Source organism: Uloborus diversus, chromosome 1, assembly GCF_026930045.1.
Source record: "Uloborus diversus isolate 005 chromosome 1, Udiv.v.3.1, whole genome shotgun sequence".
NCBI classification, from domain to species: Eukaryota; Metazoa; Arthropoda; class Arachnida; order Araneae; family Uloboridae; genus Uloborus; species Uloborus diversus.
The window spans coordinates 189,493,721-189,503,650 of record NC_072731.1 but is presented as its reverse complement, the minus strand read 5'-3'; positions in this window follow the sequence as shown (position 1 = coordinate 189,503,650).

The following is a 9,930-nucleotide window of genomic DNA, read 5'->3' as shown; positions in this document are numbered from 1 at the left end:
CATTTTACCCCGAAGCACGGGGTAAAATGGGTATACACAGGGGTAAAATAGGTATACCCCTTTACACTAAATTTAAAGCAAAAAGTTAACACAAACTATGCCCAAATTAGACCTAAGATACACAATGTATAGAATATTCAACAAAAACACAATTATATTTCATGATATTTCTGCTATGGGTCACTGAAATTAAAAATGCTGTTTTTTATACCCATTTTACCCCGGGTGACCCTACTCATTTTCAACTTATAAAGCAAAGAATCTTAAGACCATCTAGAATGGTTCTTCCATAAACTTAGTGTGCGAAATAAGATCATGCACCCCAATAAAATCAACCAACGATTTTTCTATTTAATATAGAAGCAGTTCGCTAGATCGTGATTTTATCGTCATCATAAAGCCTGACATATGATAAAGCTTTGTCAACATATCATACGTTATCAACAGGCAAAAGTATACCAACCGTTATTACAAAAGAGTCCTGTCAAAATTGTCTAATTTTGTTTTACAGTGAACTTTGTTCTTTGATGGTTCACTCGTTTACTACTGCAAAAAGGTTAATAAGTGTTCTTGAAAGCCCAACTTACGTAGTCGACGAATTCAAAAAGAAAAATATTGCTGTGCAGCAATTTTTTCCCGTAAGTTTATAATCCTACAAAAGTAGACTCTTTCCCAATAAGGTCATGATTGACATTACAGTCGAACCCACTTAATGGTATAGCCATTTTGATACGATTTTTTTTTCTCTAATAAGCGATATACTCCATTAGCCGGGATCGAAATAACACATTTCATTGGTTTGGTAAGTTGAAAATGTATTATACGAAGCGAGATATTCTTTAAACCAATATTCTAATTAGCGGGCTCGACTGTATAAGGACTCCGGTGTTCTTTTTAAGACACAGAAGGTTCGGATGGAGGATAGGATCCAGTGTTTCATACGATGAACATCTATGCACGAACCGTGCACGCAATGTACCCTCCCTCTCCCCCCCCCCGCTAAAAAAAGAAAAACGCTACAGCATTGTAGCTTAAGTAGCAGTTATTGTGAACCTGAAAAATATTATGTTGTGCTCACCCCCTTACGAAGAAAATGACAAAAATGAACAAACATCTATTCCCGTAGAGCTCTATTCTGCAAAGCAATTTTTGTGTGATTTTTTTTCATTAAGTTTTGAGATATAGACATCACACTTAAGAGCTAAAACATTGTCTGTGCACCCCCCCCCCCTCTCTAAAAATTGAAAGGGAAAGAGTCAATTACAAATAAGTATCAATTCAAGTGGTGGTACATGGCTTATCAAATTTTGCTCGGTTTTGTGCGATGTTTTGATTTAACGGGGCCGGAAAAATATGCTTGTCTACATTCAGTCTCACACAGACATTTTCTAAAATTGGCTAAAGTGAGTCCAACACCTTAATTAATATGCAAAAATATCATTAAACGATTAAATAATGCTAAAAGAATGATTTTATCCTTTATTAAACATATTCAAACATTAATTTCGAAAATTGACTCACACATTTGACGCTTTTTTTTGGCTACGTAACATATTGTTGTTTAAAGCGGAACATAATTTCTCAAATGAACCAACGTTCTAAAGTGATCTTTGCTCTAAAACTTTGGCCTTGCCTTTTTATTTTTTAATTAATAACTTAAAGGGCCACTCTTGAAAAAATAAAGGGAAAAAATAAATTAAAAAAAAAAACTCCCGGGAAGTTTTGGCTTTAAATATATACTATATATTCTTTTTCCTCTTTAATTCCCAGTTATTTTTCATGGCAATGAAATTATCCAAGTCTTTTTTTTATGGAAGAAATACCATCACATATTTTTCGCCTCAAACCGAGTTTTAATTAATTTAGCAAGCTTTCATCAATGGTATGATGTTAATAACAGAAAAAAAAACTAATAATATTTGTGAATAGGGTAATGAAAACAGAGGCATGGAAATAACCAACGGCCAAATAGGTAAGATCGAGTCAAATAAACAGCAATGGATTAAAAGAGAAAAAATCTGAAACTCATCATCATGTCCCTTGATATATCCATCTTGTTTTCAGAACACCATGGTTCTGACATTTTTTTTTAAAGTAAAGCGTATGCGCAGTAGGGTGGAGCTTTTGATTGGCAGTCAGCAAAAGATGAACTTGAATAATCGAGTGTTTCGATTATGAGAACTCCATTATATTCATCACTAGCATCCAGGCAGGAAACATAGCTTTTTCAGGCCGAGAACTTTTCACTTTACCTACTTTTCCTCTCACCACGTTGAGAAACTTTCGGCCAACAAGAAATTTGCTACCAGATTTTTCGATGAAAATGTGTTTACCCGACTGCGCGTGCGCGACGCAAGGATGGTAAAATGTTTATGAGTCTATGTATGTTTGTTCCTATGTGGCGTTGTAGAGGCTAAAACACCTTAGCCAATTTTGATGATTCTTACGTCAATCGATTTCTTTTAACCATGGGAGTGTCACTAAATACATGTCAGTATCCAAAATTTACGATATCAACAACTAGGCGCCATATTGTCAGTTCGGGATCGTGTCGCACGCTACCTGAATGCGACACACAGTGCGATAAATGCAGGTAGCGTTTTCTTTGCCTCATTTTTTTGTTTACTAAGTCGACTAATTCGTTTTTCATCTCTGTTTGCATTTGTTTTTGTCTTGATTCAGGCGACTGAGTTTCACGACGTTTATTTTCTTGAAGGGCTTTTTTAGTTTTGCGAAAAAGATTTTACTGTTAACGTTTCCAAACTCGCGTCATCATGAGCTATACAGGCTTTTTATATAGCTGTAGTTGACTTAAATTCGCGCATTTTCGCTAAGAGTCAAGCATATGTAGCTTTAAGCTGAGTTAGGTCCCTAGAGGGATTAATAACCAGTAGTTTAGACCACCGCAAGTTACTTAATAATCCTCACGATATAAATTCTCTCAATAAGATGACAACATTACGAAATTTACCGTCATATAATCATAATAACTATAAGTCAATAAAAATTAACTAAAAAGTGTAAAATGAAAAAATAGTTATTAAATAAAAACAAAAAATCCGACTGCGTAAAAACCAAAAAAAAAAAAAAAAAAAACTAAAAAGAAAAAATATGAGCCCCTTAGTTTTAACTACTTGGCTTACATATTTTTTCTTTTTATTTATTTATTTTGGTTTTTACGCAATCGGTTTTTTTTATTTAATAATTATTTCAATAATGTGGATGGTAGTTCTTACTCTGAGCCTTAAACTACTGAGACTCAGCAATTAGGTAAAGATCATTTCTGCTTTCACATTGTAAGTTTTTTTAAAGTAATTTTCGCACCAATCGGGCAAAGTTTTGGATCTTACTTTTTTACTTTTCGATGTCAATTTATTCATAAAAATTTCACGGCAAAAAACACCTATAAATTAATTATTCAAAGTCCATTCTTTTGGATTTAATAAAAGAAACAACTCAAAATTGCTTTTCAAAACTCTGCAAAACTTTTTGGGAATATTAATAATGAACTTAGTAATGACACGTAATAATTACTCTGACGGAAATTTTGGAGAAAAAAATTATAATCCGAAATAATTTTTACCTACTTAAACCAAAGTTGATCTCTCTGCTTGTAAGAACACGTGGTCCTGCATTGCTAACAGTTTGATTATTGTGAAATCCCTATTTAAAGTTACTTTTTATCTGCTTAGCTGGTTTACAATCTAAACCACCGATGTACAAAATGATATCGTTTTAAAAATTCAGTGTTTATTACATTTTCACACTGCTAAAATACAGGGCAAAATTTCTAATAAAGGAATTGTGGCAGTGATTTCTTTTTTTTTAAAGAGGAGAGGAAAAAACTTCCAATGCATGGCGATGACAAATATTGGGGATTGAATTTATGGTGAATAAAAAACATAATTTGCACTGCTTTTGCAAAAATTTCCAAATATAGCTTAAATATAGAAAATAAATATACCTATTCAACTGTTGTCTTTGTTAAGACCCATAGTGTGATTTGAAGTTAAAAAGAGGGCGCTGCGATCGCCACCAAATGCTAATCATAAAGCGAGTGCTTATGCAACATTAATATACGTGTATGTGTGTGCCTTGTGTAGTTTTCGAAAGTGGGAGTTGGCAAGAGATGTCCGATCTCCAAGTGAGTAAAAAGTTTTCTAAAAGTGTTACAGTCCACTTGTGATTATTTAAGTTTGTGTGTTTAATGTGAAAATCGACGAAACAGTCTTTCTCTTATATATTCGTACTTTCAGTTCTTACTATAAACCACCAAACAATAAAGTTTGAGGTTTGAAAAATGTCATAAATATTTAAATACATTTGCAACTTTTTAAATTTTTACACATTGAAATTTAATTATTTTCCTTATCTATCTAGTGCACGGTGCAGGCAAAAAAATATTGGCAAAAATGTCAGACATTCGTGCTGTCATACTTAAACAGCATTTTTCAGCCAAAGGCACGAAATTGCGTATTTATTACAGAACGACCTTTTAATAGTTTACACAGCAACGAAACTTTCACTAATCCATCTTGTCAAAATTACTTTTGGTGAGGAAGACGCATACGCCATCAATATGCATTTCCAATAAACTTTATTTTGTAAACAAATCAACTTCTAAAGATGACAACTTATTTTCCATGGCTATTTATAGTCTAACTTCTATCGAGCCGTCTGCAAAATATCCTTAGAGAACTAAAGCTGACAATAAAAATGAACTTAAAATAATGGTTTCATTTAATGTTTGCATTTTAATTCCTCATTTTTTTTCAGTTTAAACAAAATTGGTTTTTGAGCAACATCTTTGTGTATATATTATTTAAACAAAGCTGTTGCGGCCCAGCCTAAGAAAGAGTCTTTCTGGAAATTACATTCCCTTGATAAAAGTTGATATTTGTTCATATCTTCTCCAGGATCATAAATGAGGATGAACAGTTTATCTATTATTTAGACTGATTATTTAGACTTCTTTAGAAAAGTTTTCTGTAAGGAGTTTTTTAAGTACTAATATATTTAAGTTCGTCATGAATCCAAAGATTGTCTATGAAATAATACATTATTTGAATGTAAAGAATTGTGAATCTTTGATTATACGAAAATTTCTATTTGTCACAAAAAAATTCAAGTAAAAAATAATATTTTACCCCAATATTTCACATACATGCAATATACGCCTCTTTAATATTTGAGGATGATGCGCTTCGATTTAATCGAATATATAAATGTCCCCAATAAACGAGCGAATATTTACTCGATGATTATGAGTGAGTCACGGTTTTCATTTATTTTTCGGATCACGAAGCTCTAAAGCGACAAAAGAATGACGATGATTTAAAATGTAAACCAGCTAACTCTACATTTTGTCAAAAATAAGTTTTTTTTTTAAATTTGGTAATTATTGCAAGCTGCATCAGTAGAAAAAAAACGAGTGCAGTGAAGTCTTGATTAACGCGAGAGGTACTATCCAAAACCCCTCGCTTAAGTTACGCGTTGTAAAGTGCTTCAGTTTTTGATAAACATACCCTATTATTTTAGAAATTCGTAACCCTTCCCCCTCCAACTCCAAACTGTCTAAAACCATTCCTTAACGACAAATTACTGTTTCCTACTTTTCTTAAGATTAAATTTATGCTGTTTTCAAAAAAATTGTGAGTAAAAGACGTGCTCTTTAGCATAAACTACTGCTACGATGATGCAAAAAAACTAATTGCAAGAAACTTTCTCTCCATCTTCCCTTCGTCACTAACTTGATTAAACAGCGCGCTTGGGTGCCATTTAATTTAATTAACTTCCACAATTGAAATGAAAAGTTGAATCGAAAGTACAAAATGGAATGGTTATTACAGTCAAACTCGCTTATAAAGAGCGCAAAGGGACCGCGATATTTGCTCGTTAAAGCGGAGTGCTCGTAAAAAGCGAGTTCATGAAAAACAAAATCCATCCCGGTTGCTCTTTTTCTTCTTTTTAAATCATTGTTAACCAAATAAGTTGGTTACTTTGCTTTGAACTGTTTGAATGACTCTTTCTTATGTCATTGTTTTTGAAGAATACACATATATATAATTTTTAAACGTTTCTTTTCTCCACAAACTTAAAAAAAAAAAAAAAACCGCAGTCATCACTCGTTCCCAGAATTTATGATTTATCATTAACGTTGGTTGACTTTGGAATGTTGAAGAAAATTTACCAAAAAGAATAAGTCGATCTGGAAGTCAATGGAAAGTTTACGATTCACAAAAATATTGTTCGCTTTAGCGAGGTTTGCTCGTTGAAAGCAAGTTATGCTCCCGTAGACTTACGTACCATTATACCAACCAAGTATTTCTGATTTCCTGCAAATGCCGGGTTATCGATAAATCAGGGCTCGTTGTAAACTAGTTCAACTGTAGTGCCCACTGACAAAGGATTATCAGACTAGTACGGTTTGGAAACTTCCACCCTCAGTAATACTAAGGGGATGAAAATCTATTCACGAAGCCAAAATTTTGTAGCATATTGCGAAGCCAATGTCAAGCGTTGCGCTTCGCCATTAAAAAACTTTATGCTGAAAAGGAGAAGTTCGTGTCAGATCTGAAATACTTTTTTCATGGTAACAATTGGCGTAATATCTATTTCGCGCCAATCCACTGAAATTTCAAATGATGTCCATAAATAGATAAAGGCATTAGGTTAAAACCCCTCATTTACACAACGTGATATAAACCTAACATGTTTTTATTGCCTCTCGGAAAGTTACTATTCGTGGAGTTAGCTGGTTTACAGTTTGATCCATCGATGTGCAAAATGGTATTTGGCTCCCTTAATACAGTAAATTTTTACATTGCTTATGTACAGGACTAAATTTCCAATGCAAAACTATGGCAGTCCTTTTTTAGAGCCCATATTCACACTTAAATAGATTGAATTCCTTCCCATGCATTAAAATTCGTATAAATTGAAAAGGAGCACATAAACTAAACTCTTGAGCGCTGCCGAGCAAATTTTGCCCTGCTAACTTGATAAAGAATGTGACTAGAAAATTTTAAATGCAGAGATGCCATCTATTATAATTTGAATCTTCGAATATAAGAACTAAAGTAAAATGCAAAGTACTCTGCCGCAGTGATGTATTTCAATCAAGGAGTTATTAGTTTTTTATTAGTTTCTACATCCTTATCCTTTAAAAATGGGAGTTAGTGTCAAATTTTTTTTTGTATGACATTTTTTTACATTAATAAAGAATAAAATAAACAAATTTTTCTTCAGATTTTTTTTTTTTTTTTTGCAAAACTAATTCCTTTTTGGAAATAAATAAGTTTTCTATGGTTTACATAAAAATTTCCAACTGTGATTTTTTCTTGCACTTTCTTAATCATCTAGTTCAAAAAATGTCTTTATCGGGCACAATAAACGCATACTACATCTAATACATAACTTTGAAGTAATATTGATTTTCCTTTTTTCACGTTACATCTTTCTTTCATATCATTCATTTAGTCCATCTTTCTTATTTACGGCGCTTCCTTAAACTAAAGTTTCGAACTGATAAGGTATTGTAGTTTGTTTTACAAAGATAAGTGCTTTTGTTTGGTACAAGTGTTTCTGAGTTCTTTAAAGCAGTAAAATTAAACAGAGCTCTTATAAATTTAAGATAAAATCAAGCTTTATGACTTTTTCTATATAAAAAAATGTTGTTCAGGTGTACGTTTATTAAACTTGCTAGGGGATTTCTAAATTAAGATATAAATTTTTAATGTTCTTTTTACTATTAAAAATAATTTTGCATAGTTTTTGTCTTTTGTAAATTCCTGTATTTATCTTGCAAAGCCACAAATATTATTTTCAATGTTGTGACGCAGTTCCCTATCTTAGACACGTGTGTGCTTAGCGCAGTGCAATTAGTCTTGAATGCTACGCAATTCATCTGACTTTATACAGTTTCGCCTGTTGATTTGCAGTATGGAGTTTCTCATTTTAAGTTACCTATTCTTTGGATATTTAGTCAACCGAGTAGGCTGTTTGATAATATGCTCTTGTATAGGCAAACTGAAATGCAACTACCTAGCCTACTAAAATACGAACTTTGTTCTTTTTAGATCTACGAAATGACTCTACTTGAACCTTCTCATTATAGAATGCATTTGAACGTTCTTCTATTTATTGTAATAAGAGTCTCAATGCTTCGAAAGCAATGAATTCAATTTATATTTGTTCATAATTTTTAATCATCGGTATGTAATGTCGCCGAGGTCTGCATTTTGTACTTAATCCCCAAGGATGAAATAAGTCAAGGTAATTTTTATTGCAGTCAAACCTCGTTAACGCATACTCAATGGGGAGGTAAAAATATTTTTTTGTGTTAACTGAATTGCGTGTTAACCGGTTTCCACCTTACTTTACCGGATTTTAAATAAACGTACAAAGATTTTTGTTTCTGTCACACAGAAAATATAGGACCCTAAATGTACTTGCAATGCACACAAAAGTATCTATATTTTTTTAGTATGAAGCTTATAGTAAGTCTAAAAAACTAGTTTTAAATAAAATATTTCGCAATTAAAGAATAAATTTTTTGCCTCGTGTCGGAAGAGTAGTAACTAACTTCGCATAGGTTTGCGTTGATCTGGCAGATCTTTCAACCCCTCAACGTTAGTAAGGAAATTTCACACGAAAGGAAGTTTTTTTTTTACCTCTCCATTTTATTTCTTTTTCCCTTTTCTTTTTTATTTATTTATTTATTTGACGGTATAAAATTTTTTCTCCTCTAGCGGGATTTCATCCTAATTATTTGCATCCTAAATGTTCTGATTTAGCACTATTTTTCAGCTTTATCTCATGGAAAATGTTATTTACTACGTGTTAAGGAGTTCGCGTTAATGGGGTTTGACTGCACTTGTATTATTTTTGTGCCACTCTGCGATTACATAATAGGGCAATATTCAAAATAGATCTTGGTGGGGTTTTGCTAAGTTCAGCTAAGTTAACTCCCTCACTGAGATAATAAAAATTTTGCCCAATATAAAAAGATATTAATTCTAACACAAAAAAAGATATTAGTAAATGTAATATTCGTTTTTATCATTGTAGTAGGCTTACCAGGGAATGAACATCCACATTGATTGGACAGATAGTAATGTTTTGAAAAATAAGAGTTATCAACGCTTATAAAAGAGCAAGGGTTAATAAAAACATAGCAGAACATTTACTCATATTTGAATGATTTTTATACAATTCAATGACTTAGTAAAAGAATAACGAGAGAAACTTTTCTTCAAACAGCATCCTGGCACGTACTGTAGCCGACAGCTGGTTTCTGATCAATTAACTGTTGTCCCCACGCTACTCGGAGCTGTTGGAGCGTACCTGCATCTTTTACTTACAATAGCTGTCTCGCATAGCATAGCATATTTAGCGCTTTTTTTTTTTTTTTTTTGTATTTTTTCACTGCAAGAAAGCAACTGTAGCTTTAAAAATAATCCCATGTATTTTTGATCAATTAATATTTCTCCGGTACTTATTTCAATGACACATAAAAGATGCTGCTAAATGCTTTGAAGTAATAAAACACGAACACTAAACTTTCTTTCATTCTTATTCACGTTATCCTTCTCCTTCTTTTTCGTTCTTCCTTTTCTGTCTTTTTATTTTTTTTGTCTTAAGATCTTTAGAATTTATGTTTAAAAATCACGAACAAATCTTCTTCAGTGGATCTTTATGTCAAATCTAATGAAGACAATAGAAATGACTGAATAAATTTCCATATCGCAGCATTTTCTTGCCATGGAATCCCTAAAAAATTTTCTTCTCTCTATAGCCAATAGATGCTTGAGGTATTGAAGCCTAGTTACGAATGGAAATATTTTCTCTCCTTGTTATCGTAATGCAGATAACCACCCTTCCCTTCCACCACTACACACACCTACTTCAACGTTTAACTACGCTCAATTG